The 12,057-nt window shown below is 37.5% G+C and overlaps 1 protein-coding gene across 3 annotated transcripts in view; it reads right to left on the bottom strand.

Moving 5' to 3' along the window:
* The window catches only part of LOC150100482 (apicoplast pyruvate carrier 1-like), a 227,937-nt gene that overhangs the window by 164,613 nt on the left and 51,267 nt on the right, over positions 1–12,057 (bottom strand). For all 3 annotated transcript variants that reach the window (XM_090402955.1, XM_090402954.1, XM_090402956.1), the window contains exon 2: positions 3,568–3,640. The gene's annotated coding sequence lies outside the window, so the exon portion shown is untranslated. The remainder of the gene's footprint in view (positions 1–3,567; positions 3,641–12,057) is intronic.

Raw genomic sequence — 12,057 nt, forward strand, 5'->3', positions numbered from 1 at the left:
CCACAGTTAATTTATCCCCTTCAAATCCTAATTTGAGAACAATAGTCAAAGTGTGGTCTGATCAAGATCTTATACAATGGAACGATAACTCTTTTATCTCTGCAGGTTAGCATATTTTTCAACAATCCTTCAGTATTCCAGCAATCTTCACCACCTTTGCAATATGTTCCCTGAATTTCAATTTTCTATCAATCATTACCCCCATATCTCTAGTCTTCCCTACTTCCTACAGTACAGCTCCTCCAATCGAGTATGCAGCCTCCCATCGATGTATACCAAACTTCAAGGCTTTACATTTTGCTACATAAAACCGACACTCCCATTCATTCGTCCATCAGTCTAGTTTATTCAAATCCTGTTGCAGGGCTGCCACATCTTTACTATTTCTAATAACCCTTTCGAGCTTCACATCATCTGCAAAAAAACTGAATATCCCTCTACAATCCATTGACAATGTCACTGATATAAAGGTTAAACAATATAGGTCCCAGTACAGAGCCACACTTGTAACCCTCTGCCTCCTTGAAACTGCCCCACCATACACAACTCTCTGATACCTATTGGACAGCCAATCCTGATTCCAGTTGACCAACTTGACATCCAAACCCATGTGCTGCAACTTAAATATCAGTTTATCATGTGGCACCCTGTCAAATGCCTTTGCAAAATCCAAAAAAAATGGCAGTATCTGCCTTTCCCTCATCAACTGCTCTTGTCACTTTATTATAAAAGGCAATCATATTACTAAAGCAAGAGTGTCCTTTAACAAATCCATGTTGACTCTCACAGATAATGTTACCCTCATCACTGTATATGGTCCCTCACTAATTTCTCCAAAATCTTAACAACTAATGATGACACACAAACTGGCCTAGAGTTAGACACATCCAGTCTGCTACCGCCCTTATGCAATGGCACTATCTTACCTTCCTCCCATTCCTTGGGTACTTTCCCATAGCCAGACTTTCACTGAAAAGTCAAGTCAAAGTCTGCTAACCAATATTCCTTCACAAATTCCCAAGCACTAATGATATCCTAGCCTTCCAATTCTGCTCTCCATGGAACTGCCCCAAGTTGATATCTAAGACTATCATAATCACCTGCCTTATAATTCCACATAAGTTCCCTTTTCTTTGATACTCCTGCAAGTCTATTCATCTTCCAAGTCAAAAATCACATGGTCACTCTCTCCAACAGGGAGGGGGGGGGGGGGAGAGATGTCATCTCAATTATTATCAGCTCTTCTGATGCTATGACCAAATCCAAAACTCTTGAACCTCTTGTTCCCTCTATTACATGTTGCCTAAGACATCTGTCCCTCAAAAATTCCAGAAATTCCATTCCCTTATTAATATATGCATTTTCCACTTCCCAACTTATACTGCTGTAGTTAAAATCTCCCATGACAATAATTCTTCTTCCACTTGCCAAGCGCAACTGCCTAAACATCTCCTTTTCCCCACCCTCTGTGCTCCTTGGCTTGTAGAGACATCTCACTAAATATCTTGTCTTGCCCACCTCTACCTCACACCATATGCTTTCAAAACCATTAGTGTCACTGACTTCCAAAGCCTCAACTCTTAGAGGATATAAGTCATCACTTATCATAAGCAGTACTCCACCACTGCGTTTTCCCTTCCTATCCTGCTGAAAGATGCTGTACCTTGCTACTTCTATTCCTGTTATTATATCATCTTCCGTCAACCACATCTCAGAGATCCCAATAATCTTTGACCAGGCTGATTCTATCAGCGTCACCAATTCACTCCTTTATTGCAGATACTCCTGGCATTAGTATAAAGCATAAAAATGTCACTGCTTCTATACCTATCACTGTCCCCTCTCGACCCCACTTGACCCAGTGTTACTTGATGTCGTCCCCCTTCCCCCAAGCATTCACTCCCACAAGAGGCCACCCCTGCTGCCATTCACCATGGGAATTCTAGTTTCTCTGCATTGACACACCGACTCATTAAGAAAACAGCAATCTCTCCAGATGCCTACGTCTTTCCTCATTCAAATGCAAGCAGTCTCTCGCATACAGCTCCTTTCTGAACCCCAGTTGTCCTCCAAGAATCCACATATTCCAATCCTCTCTTCTGATACATTCTGGCTATTATGCTATTCATTATTACTGCTCTTCTGCTCAGCTTGTCATTATGATATCTGGGTAACACACACACACACACACACACACACACACACACACCATCTTTCCTATCTGCATTTTCTTTGGTACAACCTCAAGCATCAATCTCAGATCTCTCACCACCCAATTTACACTGCCTCTCAAGACATTCATGCCCATTATCACAATCATCTCATCCATCCTTTCACCCTACTTAATTGCTATAGCCACATTTTCTATTGTTCCTCCAGGCAAACACCCCTCTAGCATCCTATCTTGCACACCATGGATCATCGAGTCTCCATACATCATACTTCTTACTACTCTGTTCCTTGATTGCTCACCTGCATCATTCACTCTCTCTCTCTTCTAACCTTTTCTCTCTGTGTTTCTCTACTTACCTGCTGTCCTGGCATCACTCTATCCCTGGTTCCAGCACTCCCTTGCATTCTTCTCATTTCCTCTCTCTGACTGTTTCCATTCTCTCCTCTTCTATTAATCCCATAACTCTCTCTCATTCCCTGTCTTCTACTGTTTCTATTCTCTTCTCTTCTATCATTCAATATTGCTGATGAATTATTTGATGAAGTCAGCCATATAAATAATATTGTGAACTCCAAGATTGAAGAATAGAAGGACACAAATGCTGAAGTGGACAAATAGTGGTGTGACATGTTTAAGGTGCTCTAAGAAAAAAACATCCACTACAAAATCATACTGTCAGCTGTTGTGTTTGTTATGGCAATCCCAGGAACAAATGCAGCTGTAGAGAGAATTTTTCTCTCATGAGTTCTTTGTGGTCTGATTAATATTTTCATTAATTTATACATTTTTTTTTCTTCAACACCAAGACTGTGAAAGCAATAATTGTGATCAAGACACACCTTGACATTTCATGTATTGACTTTTATGAGTGCATCTTGAAAGAACCAACACTTTTGGAAGAAATAATGTCTTCATATAAATATAATAATAATGATAATGCTGATACTCCATAATTATAATGCACACTTCAGTCCTGTGTACTGTAATTATAATTATATGTTATTCCATTTTTATGTAGAGCGTACCAGAAGTGTACCATTTTTGTCCCTTTTTTTTAATTGCTGAAAAATTCAAGATATCCCTTTTTTTTTTGTTTTGAAAAAAGGAGAGAATGTTATTACAGTGCAAGTTTTATAGCCATCTTAACAAAACTTTTGACTTGATAATTATCTGATGCTTTGCAAGTCAACACAATGATGGCATTCTATATAAATATGGCCTGGGAAGAAAAGGGGGAGGGGGAGTACTGTATATTGAAATAAAGAGTATTTGATATGTATATATTAGGATGACCAGATTTTCAAAACAAAAACAAAGCAAAAAAAAAAAAAAAAGTCAGCAATTATTTATTAAATCTCCTATATGAAACTGTAACATTAAAAATAACTTTTTACCTTATTATATTATTCTGTAGAGATACAAGTTTATGATGAAGCCATCGCAGGAAAGACAATAATACAGGAAGCACTGAAAAAAAGATGTATAAATTAATGAAAATATTAATCAGTTAATGTCATATTTATATAAAAAATGATTTAGAAAAGGAAGAATCATACATAAAAATAAGCTGATACAAAATCTTAATACTAATCACCTAAAACAACTTCAGCAATGCCAAAGCACTCAAAATCAAAGAGCTATCATTTTACAAGTCAGTTTATTCAAAAATTTAAACAAACATGTTAGAATGGTGTGCTTAAATTCAGGTTCAACTTCACTTCTAGTTCACCATCAATTATATATTCAATATGTGCGATTTAATAAAATATGGATATGTTATAACCACTCTTGAAACTGAGGACTATGCAAACAAACAGGAACTATATTAAAAAAAAAAAAAAAGAGGTTGTGGGAAAAAGAATAATGACAGCGAGCAAATGAATGAGGATATAGAACTCAAGCAAATAAAGTGGCCAGTATAGTGAGGATGCTGAAATTAGTATATGAGAAGAGACTAACACTGTGACCCAAAAAAAAATACTCAGGAGTTCTTTTGTTATGTGGTCCGTAGGAAGAGACATAATCACAGAAGAATGATCTTACTGGATGGAAAAGGTGGTTGAATGACTGGTGCAGATGACATGGTAAAACTATTTAATGATCACTTCATCAGTGTAATGCACTCTAGTGAAAGATATTTTATCCCTAGATTGAAGGAATTGTCCAAGGAAGTGCAAATGACTAAAAAGGATACTGGAACTCCTGAATATCAACAGTACAGGGGTCAAATGAGATTCACCATCCATTATAATGTGAAAGTGCCAGTGACCTGGTTGTTTAATCAAAATCCTGCAACAGAAAATGTTGTTAAGAAGCAGACACAAGATAAGACAGGTATAAATAGGTTTGTATTTCTTCACTGGTAATTATGATTTCAGAAATCAGTAAGGGCTTATATGGAATACAATAAATGATTGAGATTCTTTATAGGAGTCAGAACAGATATGTTAAAGGACAGACTTGTTTTCATAATCTGGTCATATTTTATAAAAAGATAAGAACATGCATATACCATAATAAATCTGAATTTTGCAATGCCAATAGTCTGACATTTAAGTTGAGTTTACATTTACATTATTTATGTTTTGATAATCAGCCAGTAGAATGCATGGGCTGTCTTGGGTACATAGGAGATATCCAAGAGTATATAGTATATCGAAGGTGTTCTTGTGAATGATATTTGAAGGACTGTAGGAAGGTATTCAGTTATTTGGAGATCACACAATGCTAGGAGGAGTTAATAAGAATGGTGCTTATGTGGCAGCTCTACATAAACCCTAGTCTAGATACAATGGAAAACCTTGTTTCACTTATTATTATTATTACAGGTATCTCCATGGAATGGATTATACATAAACCTATAAACCTACAAAAAACAAAAACAATGATAACCTCAAAATCAGACATTGAATTCATAAAGATATAAATTGGCAATAAGCAAATTGAGAATGTAAAGAAGTTCACTTATCTAGGAAGCACGTTGAGTCAAGATGGTCGTTCAAAAACCGACATTAAATACTGAATTGCTAAGGCAACCGTGGCCCTACAAAAGTTAAAACCATTGTGGGGAGATAACAGAATAGCAATCACAACCAGACTAACATTAATTGACACCTTGGTGAATTCTGTCCTTTTGTATGGTTGTGAGGCCTGGACTTTATTGAAGGAAGATGAGAGGAGACTCCTGTCTTTCGAAATGAAAACTTACAGAAGACTTTTAAGAATTCCCTATACCGCTCACGAAACCAATGAAAATGTCCGAAAACTGATTGACTCAACAGATGGGAGAAAAAGGGAAAATATTCTGACAGTCATAAGAAGACAGATGAAATGGTTCAAACATGTGGAGAGGGCTAATGGCATTACAAAGCAAACCCTAGAAGGAATCGTTCTGGGATCGAGAGTTAGGGGCCGACCTCGATTAAAATGGACTGATAACATCAAAAAATGGACAAATTCCTCCCTTTCTCAACTGACATCAAGAACAAGAGACCGAGATGACTGGAAGAGGCTAGCAAAGAGTATCACCTACTAGCCATGAATGACCCAACAGTTCATTTAGGACTATGGGAGAAGAAGAAGATCTCCATGGAGTCAGTAGACTCATCGCGGGAGATCTTCTTCTAGCAAAACAATATCTATCATATCTCTTCTCGAATTCATTTACAGACGAAGGACTCAAAACCGAATCAGGCAATGAATTCCACTCATTCACCACCCTCCAGGTGAAAAACCTCGTTCTCACAACCTTGTTAACCACACTTTTCCTTAAAATCCAGGGATGACCTCTTGTTCTGCCATCACTATCACACAGCTGAAACATTTCCCCTGCATCAATCATATAAAAACCTTTTAGTAATTTAAATGTTTCTATCATATCCCCTCTTCTCTGCCTATCAACCAACCTCTGCAATCCACAAGCTCTCAATCTATCAATGTAGGGAGCATTTTTTACATCACTCACCAACTTAGTCACTCTCCTCTGAACCTTCTCCACAACCTCCTCATCTCCAAGGAATCCAGGTGACCAGACCTGAGCACAGTAATCCATGTGGAAGTATCAATGCTTTATAAAGGGGAATAATAACCTCTTTATCTCTGGATGTTAGTGTGTTCCTCAATAACCACATAATCCTATGTGTAATCTTGGACACCTTAGCAATGTGTCCCCTGAACTTCATCTCCCTACCCACCAACACTCCTAAGTCCCTAGCCTCATCAATCTTTTGGAGTACCATTCCATCAATGTAGTACATGGCTGGTAATCTTTTAATCCCAAAATGCATAACTTTACACTTTTCCACATTGAACTGACATCCATCACCTTTTGCCCATTTTGCCAGCTTATTTAAATCATCCTGCAAACTCTCAACATCAGCTTGATTTTTTATTGCGCTACCCAACTTTGCATCATCAGCAAACAACAGAATATCTCTCTTCAAGCCATTTCCTATATCATTTATGTACAATTAAACAACAATGGCCCAAGCACAGAGCCCTGAGGCACACCACTGGTCACCTGCCTCATTCTGGACTCGGCTCCTCCATACACCACCTTCTGGTATCTCTCCCTGAGCCATTCTCCTATCCATATCACCAGTTTAGAATCCATCCCCATCTGTTCCAACCATTGCAACAGGATTCCATGAGGAATCCTGTCAAAAGCCTTAGCAAAATCCAGAAGTACCACTGTGTAGCCATTTCCTTTGTTCAACTCAGATGTCATTCCATTATAAAAAGTTAATAAATTGCTAAGGCAGGATCAACCTTTAACAAAACCATGCTGCCCCCTATAGAGTATCATATCCTGAGCCACCCAGTCTTGAATTTTGTCTTTAACCAACTTTTCCAATACTTTTACCACCACTCTGGAGATGGTGATTGGTCTGTAATTAACTACTGCAGTTTTAGAGCCACCTTTATGCAAAGGAGCTACTTTGCCTTCCTTCCACTCCCTGGGGACCATAGCAGAGTTCAAACTTAAGTTAAATAACCAAGTAAGAGGAGTTGACAATTCCTTTGCACATTCACGTAACACCCGAGCTGATATTCCATCTAAACCTACAGCAGTGTTTGCATTTAAATTTTGCAATATACTAAGTACCTCTGATTTCTTAACTTCAATTCTCACACTGGTTATTGCTACAGGTACAGAGATATCCTCACTTGGGTGATACACTTTTGAAAAGTGATCATTCAATAACTCTACTATTACATCTGAATTTGTTACCTCAATACCATCAGCACCCACTAAAGTTATCCTTCCAAAGTCATTCTTCCTTTTACTTGCCACATAGCGGAAGAACTTTTTAGGATTACCCTTGATCTCCTTGGCTAAGGTCTTCTCATAATCTGATTTAGCTTTTCTTACTATGCTGGTAACCTTCCTAGCTTGAGCCTTGTACTGCTCATGGGTGTACTGATTGCCTTTCTCCTTGTAAATTCTCCATAACATTTTCTTTTTTAGCTGATCATGCTTGATACTACTGCTCATCCATCTAACAACCACCTTGTTTGTCTTCCTGACCATTGGGACACAATCTGATTTTGCCTTCCTGAGATGCCCGCTGATTTTATCCCATGCACTGCTAACATCTTTCCTCTGCAACATATTCTGCCATGGGATGGCTGCAAGCTCACTCTGAAGCTTGTTACAATTGCCTAACCTGTAGTTCCGTATATACCCCTTCTTAAGAGAGAAATCCATATATTTTGTAACCTCCCAAGTCAATACCACATGATCGCTCTCACCAACTGGAGGTAACGAGGACACCTTACTTATGCGTATATCCTCTGAACCAATGAGGTCCAACACTCACACTACGTGTCCCTTCAGTTATGTGCTGTTTCAAGTAATTATCTCGTAGAAGATATATGAATGCCATTTCCTTTTTGCCACTGATATTTCCTCCTTCCAATTGATATCACCATAATTAAAATCCCCCATAATAATCACTAACCCTGCACTCATTGCACTAATTTGCTGATGCATGAATTCAATATCACCCCCTGTACCCCCTGGCCTATAGCAGCAACCAACTGTATATTTGGTTGCATTGGACACTATTTCACACCAGACTGCCTCAAATGAACTCTCATTCACATGTCTCTCATCTTGATATACTACTTTCTTTGGCTGCAACTCATCAGCTATCATCAACAGTACTCCTCTCCCTGTTCTATCTTCTCTATCCTCCCTGAAAATACTGTACCCATCACATTCAATTCCAGTGACCACATCTTCTGCTGACAACTAAGTTTCACTAATACCTACAACTTATGGAACCTATTTAGGAGAAAATTTTAATATGCTGAATATGAGAGCAAATAAATGGGGATGACAATTTAATGTGACAAGCATAGGGCTTAAACTTCGGGATTCAGAAATTAATACTGTATATTCTACTGATGGTTTGTATTTCTTCTGTATAGACTATATAAGAAGAGGTGCAATGTATGAACTTACAGCATTTTCATTTGATTGCTCAACAACTACAGTTGCAACATCTTCAGTCATTTGCAGACTTTCAGATTCACACCCTCATCTGGGTTGAACTGTCAAACTGCATCTCTTCAAATCAACAAACAATGTGTCGCACTGTATTTCTGAAACTGGGTCTCTGCACCAAGTCTTTAGATATCTGTACTCACAAAGTGTTTCTGTGGCATTTTCCCAATTCCTATAGAAACATTCACAAGCAAGGCATGTTCAAGCAAAGTGAGGCCCAGTGTAATGAATGACAAGTTGAATGACTGCAGAGTCAGTCTTGCTCCTTTGTTTATACTGCCTTACAGCTCACAATATGCGAAATTCACTATCTGTTCTCACTCATAGCAACATATTTCCCCTATCAATCATTTTTTGAACTAATTTTGTTTTATTGTCAAAGTCTCTTCCTCATGATCTGGTAAGGATATCCACTAAGTTTGAGTGTATTTTGTCTATTGCTTCTCTCTACAGATTGCTCTGAATAGAGGTACTTAAATTTGAAACATCCTGTAATAGAAAGGGTTCAGAGATGATGGATTAAGGCAATAAATGGTCTTTGAGACATGGAAACAGATTAAAGGAATGCATTTTGCAAAACCTTGTGAACAGGAAGAAGAGAAGGGATATCATTGAGATGTTTAAGTTTGTAAAAGGTTGTTATGGGATTAATGTGTTAGAAATTTTTCATAGAATGGATGAAGGAGTAGAACAATGAGACATCTGGAAACTGTACAAGAAGGGTGTGAAAAAGGGCATAAGGAGCAGGTTCTTTGTATGAAGTGGTCGGTGAGTAAAATGCAATGCCTTACAGTATGGTGAATGTGATACATTGAATGAGTTTAAAGATGGTTTGATGGGCTCTATGTGTAACAGCATGTAACTCTTGTAATCAGTCTTTTGACTCCAAGGAGGTCTAGTGTTAATAATCACAATAAATATAAAGGTAATCTTCATGCAACTTTTAAACCATATATTAAATTGACAACCCTCTTCCATTTGTCCACAAGAAAACTCCATCTTTTAACACATAAAATAAAATAAATAAATAAATAAAAACACTAACACTATTTATTCCTCTATAGAGAGTAGGTGAGGCTGTTTTAGCCCTATCCAATCTAACTTGTATAGATGGAGGAGAACTCAATCTCCACCACAATCGAAGATATCTCACCCAAAACTATCACTAATTATACACAGCAACTGGTAAAGAGAAGTGACTGAAAAATGCTGATATCGCCTGGTTTCTAATTCTATCATTATATTTATTGTCTGAAATATTGTGGGTTCCATGGCCAATTTTCTCAGGTTTATGGGATCAAAAACCCAGGTTGCCGGGAGAAAAACCTTGCTTGCCCATAGCAGAGTTCGACTTGCTTGGGAACTGGTCAAAGAAAGGCTTACAAAAAATTCCTCTACTCAGCAACTAGAATTGAACTTAGGTCTTTCTTTGGGCAGCCTAGTGCTGTGGGTGCATGCATCACTACCACTATGCTACACAGGCTCTTTTAACATGTCCAATTTAATACCCTTCCAGACATGTTAAAAGATTAAATTTTTGTCTTGTGCCTGCATCTAATATGGTTGGTTGGTTGGTGAATTTAAGTTTTATTGGCATAACAAAGGTCATACTGCAAAGCAAAGGTTACGGTGGTACACAAGGTGTTAATAAACTATCATAAAGGGATAAATTAGTAAATAATGCATATATACAAAAAATTAAGTTAAACAATGAAGTATCTATATATAAATAGAATTTATATTCAAATATGTTTCTATAAATTAATTCTTTGTAAAAAAAAAAGTTAAAAACATAATGCAATTTTTCTGAGTCTGATAATACCTGTCAGAGTGTATATGGCTCAGCCAGATAAGTAAAAATTTAATTTCTCTCTTGCGTGAAGTGCTAACACTCCACCACAATATGCTAAATGGTAACGTGTATTGCATTTTTTGCACATAATTGGGTTATCAGCCCTCAGTAAATAGGAATGTGTAAGATGAGTGTGACCTATGTGGAAATTAGCAAGAACAACCTCTCTTCTGTTTCTACGTTTACCAGACGACCAATGCTTAATATCATGCAATTTGTTTGTCAATGCTTCTTGCCACTGGGCAATTTGCTTTGATCTTATAAAATGTCAGTAGTCTGTATAGGGAGCTGTCAAACAGTACGTGGAAAAAGTATGAGATGATCTAGTTGCATCTGGAGTCTCATTTCCCTTAATTTGAATGTGGCTGGGAGTCCAGCAAAACTGATCAACATCAAGAGTCTTCATTTTGTACAACAGTTGTAATGCCTAACAAACTGCTGGATCTGGATTATATATAGGAGAGGAGATAGCCTATAAAGAACTCAAAGAGCCTGTAAATATTACTTTTAGTAGCAGTTCTGTTTTACATGCACAAGTGCAAATTGAATGGCATGGAACTCTGCTGTATAATTATACAATCAAGTGGGATCTTATCGGAGATAATAAAATCATGAAACATGGCAGCAAAGCCAACAGAGATCTTTGTAACTGAGGCATCAGTACAGATGGACAAGAAATTAGAGTAGGCTGCTCTTTGTGCATTAAACAATTTTAAGGTAGACAGATGATGGTGTATGTAGTCGACAAAGTAAGAGATTGAATGGAGTGTTTCTTCAACATAAAAGCATTAAGTGGGCGGATGGTTGGATCATCCATGGAGGAATGCTGTCATGTTTGGTGCAGGTAACATTGTCAACATTCATGCCAATAGTTTCCATAATCTCTTTAACATGCATACCAAAAGGATATATGGCAGTCTGATGTATGTGATACTGAGCTTCCCAACATAGAGAAAACAGATTATTCCAAGTAGGATACTCTGGGAAAGCCTTCATTTTTAGGGTATAGTTAAGAGACAACTGTTTCCATCCAAGTGCTAGAGCTGGTTCATTTTCTTCGACATAAAAGCTTTGAGTGGGCAGATGGTTGGATCCCATCTAGATAATGGATGAGATCCAATCATCACAAATTACTCTGCCTTGCTGAACCACAGACTTAAGATTCATAATCCAGCTTATTAAAATAAGTTTCACAGCTTACACATGTAATAAAAATTATATAGAAATAATTGAAAAACTCCAATATATTTCATCCAACATTACATGGACATTGTCAGGGAGATAGACCATTAACTATATTCAAAAGGTGAATCAAAATAATCAGTTCTTATTTTCACAGAGGAAGTCCAAGATATAGGTAGATTGATGCAGTAAAAAGTGCCATAGAAGACAGAAATATAAGATTTGATAATATTGGAGCCTTCACAGGTAACAGATTGATTTGAAGGAAAATTGTAGATAGGAAGTTAGTAATGATATAAGTTCTTCATGTAGTACTATCATATCCTATACACCCCTTGAGGG

The sequence above is a fragment of the Typopeltis vanoorti genome, chromosome 13, assembly GCF_054136105.1.
Source record: "Typopeltis vanoorti isolate ZY-2024b chromosome 13, IOZ_Tvanoo_1.0, whole genome shotgun sequence".
In the NCBI taxonomy this organism is placed as follows: domain Eukaryota; kingdom Metazoa; phylum Arthropoda; class Arachnida; order Uropygi; family Thelyphonidae; genus Typopeltis; species Typopeltis vanoorti.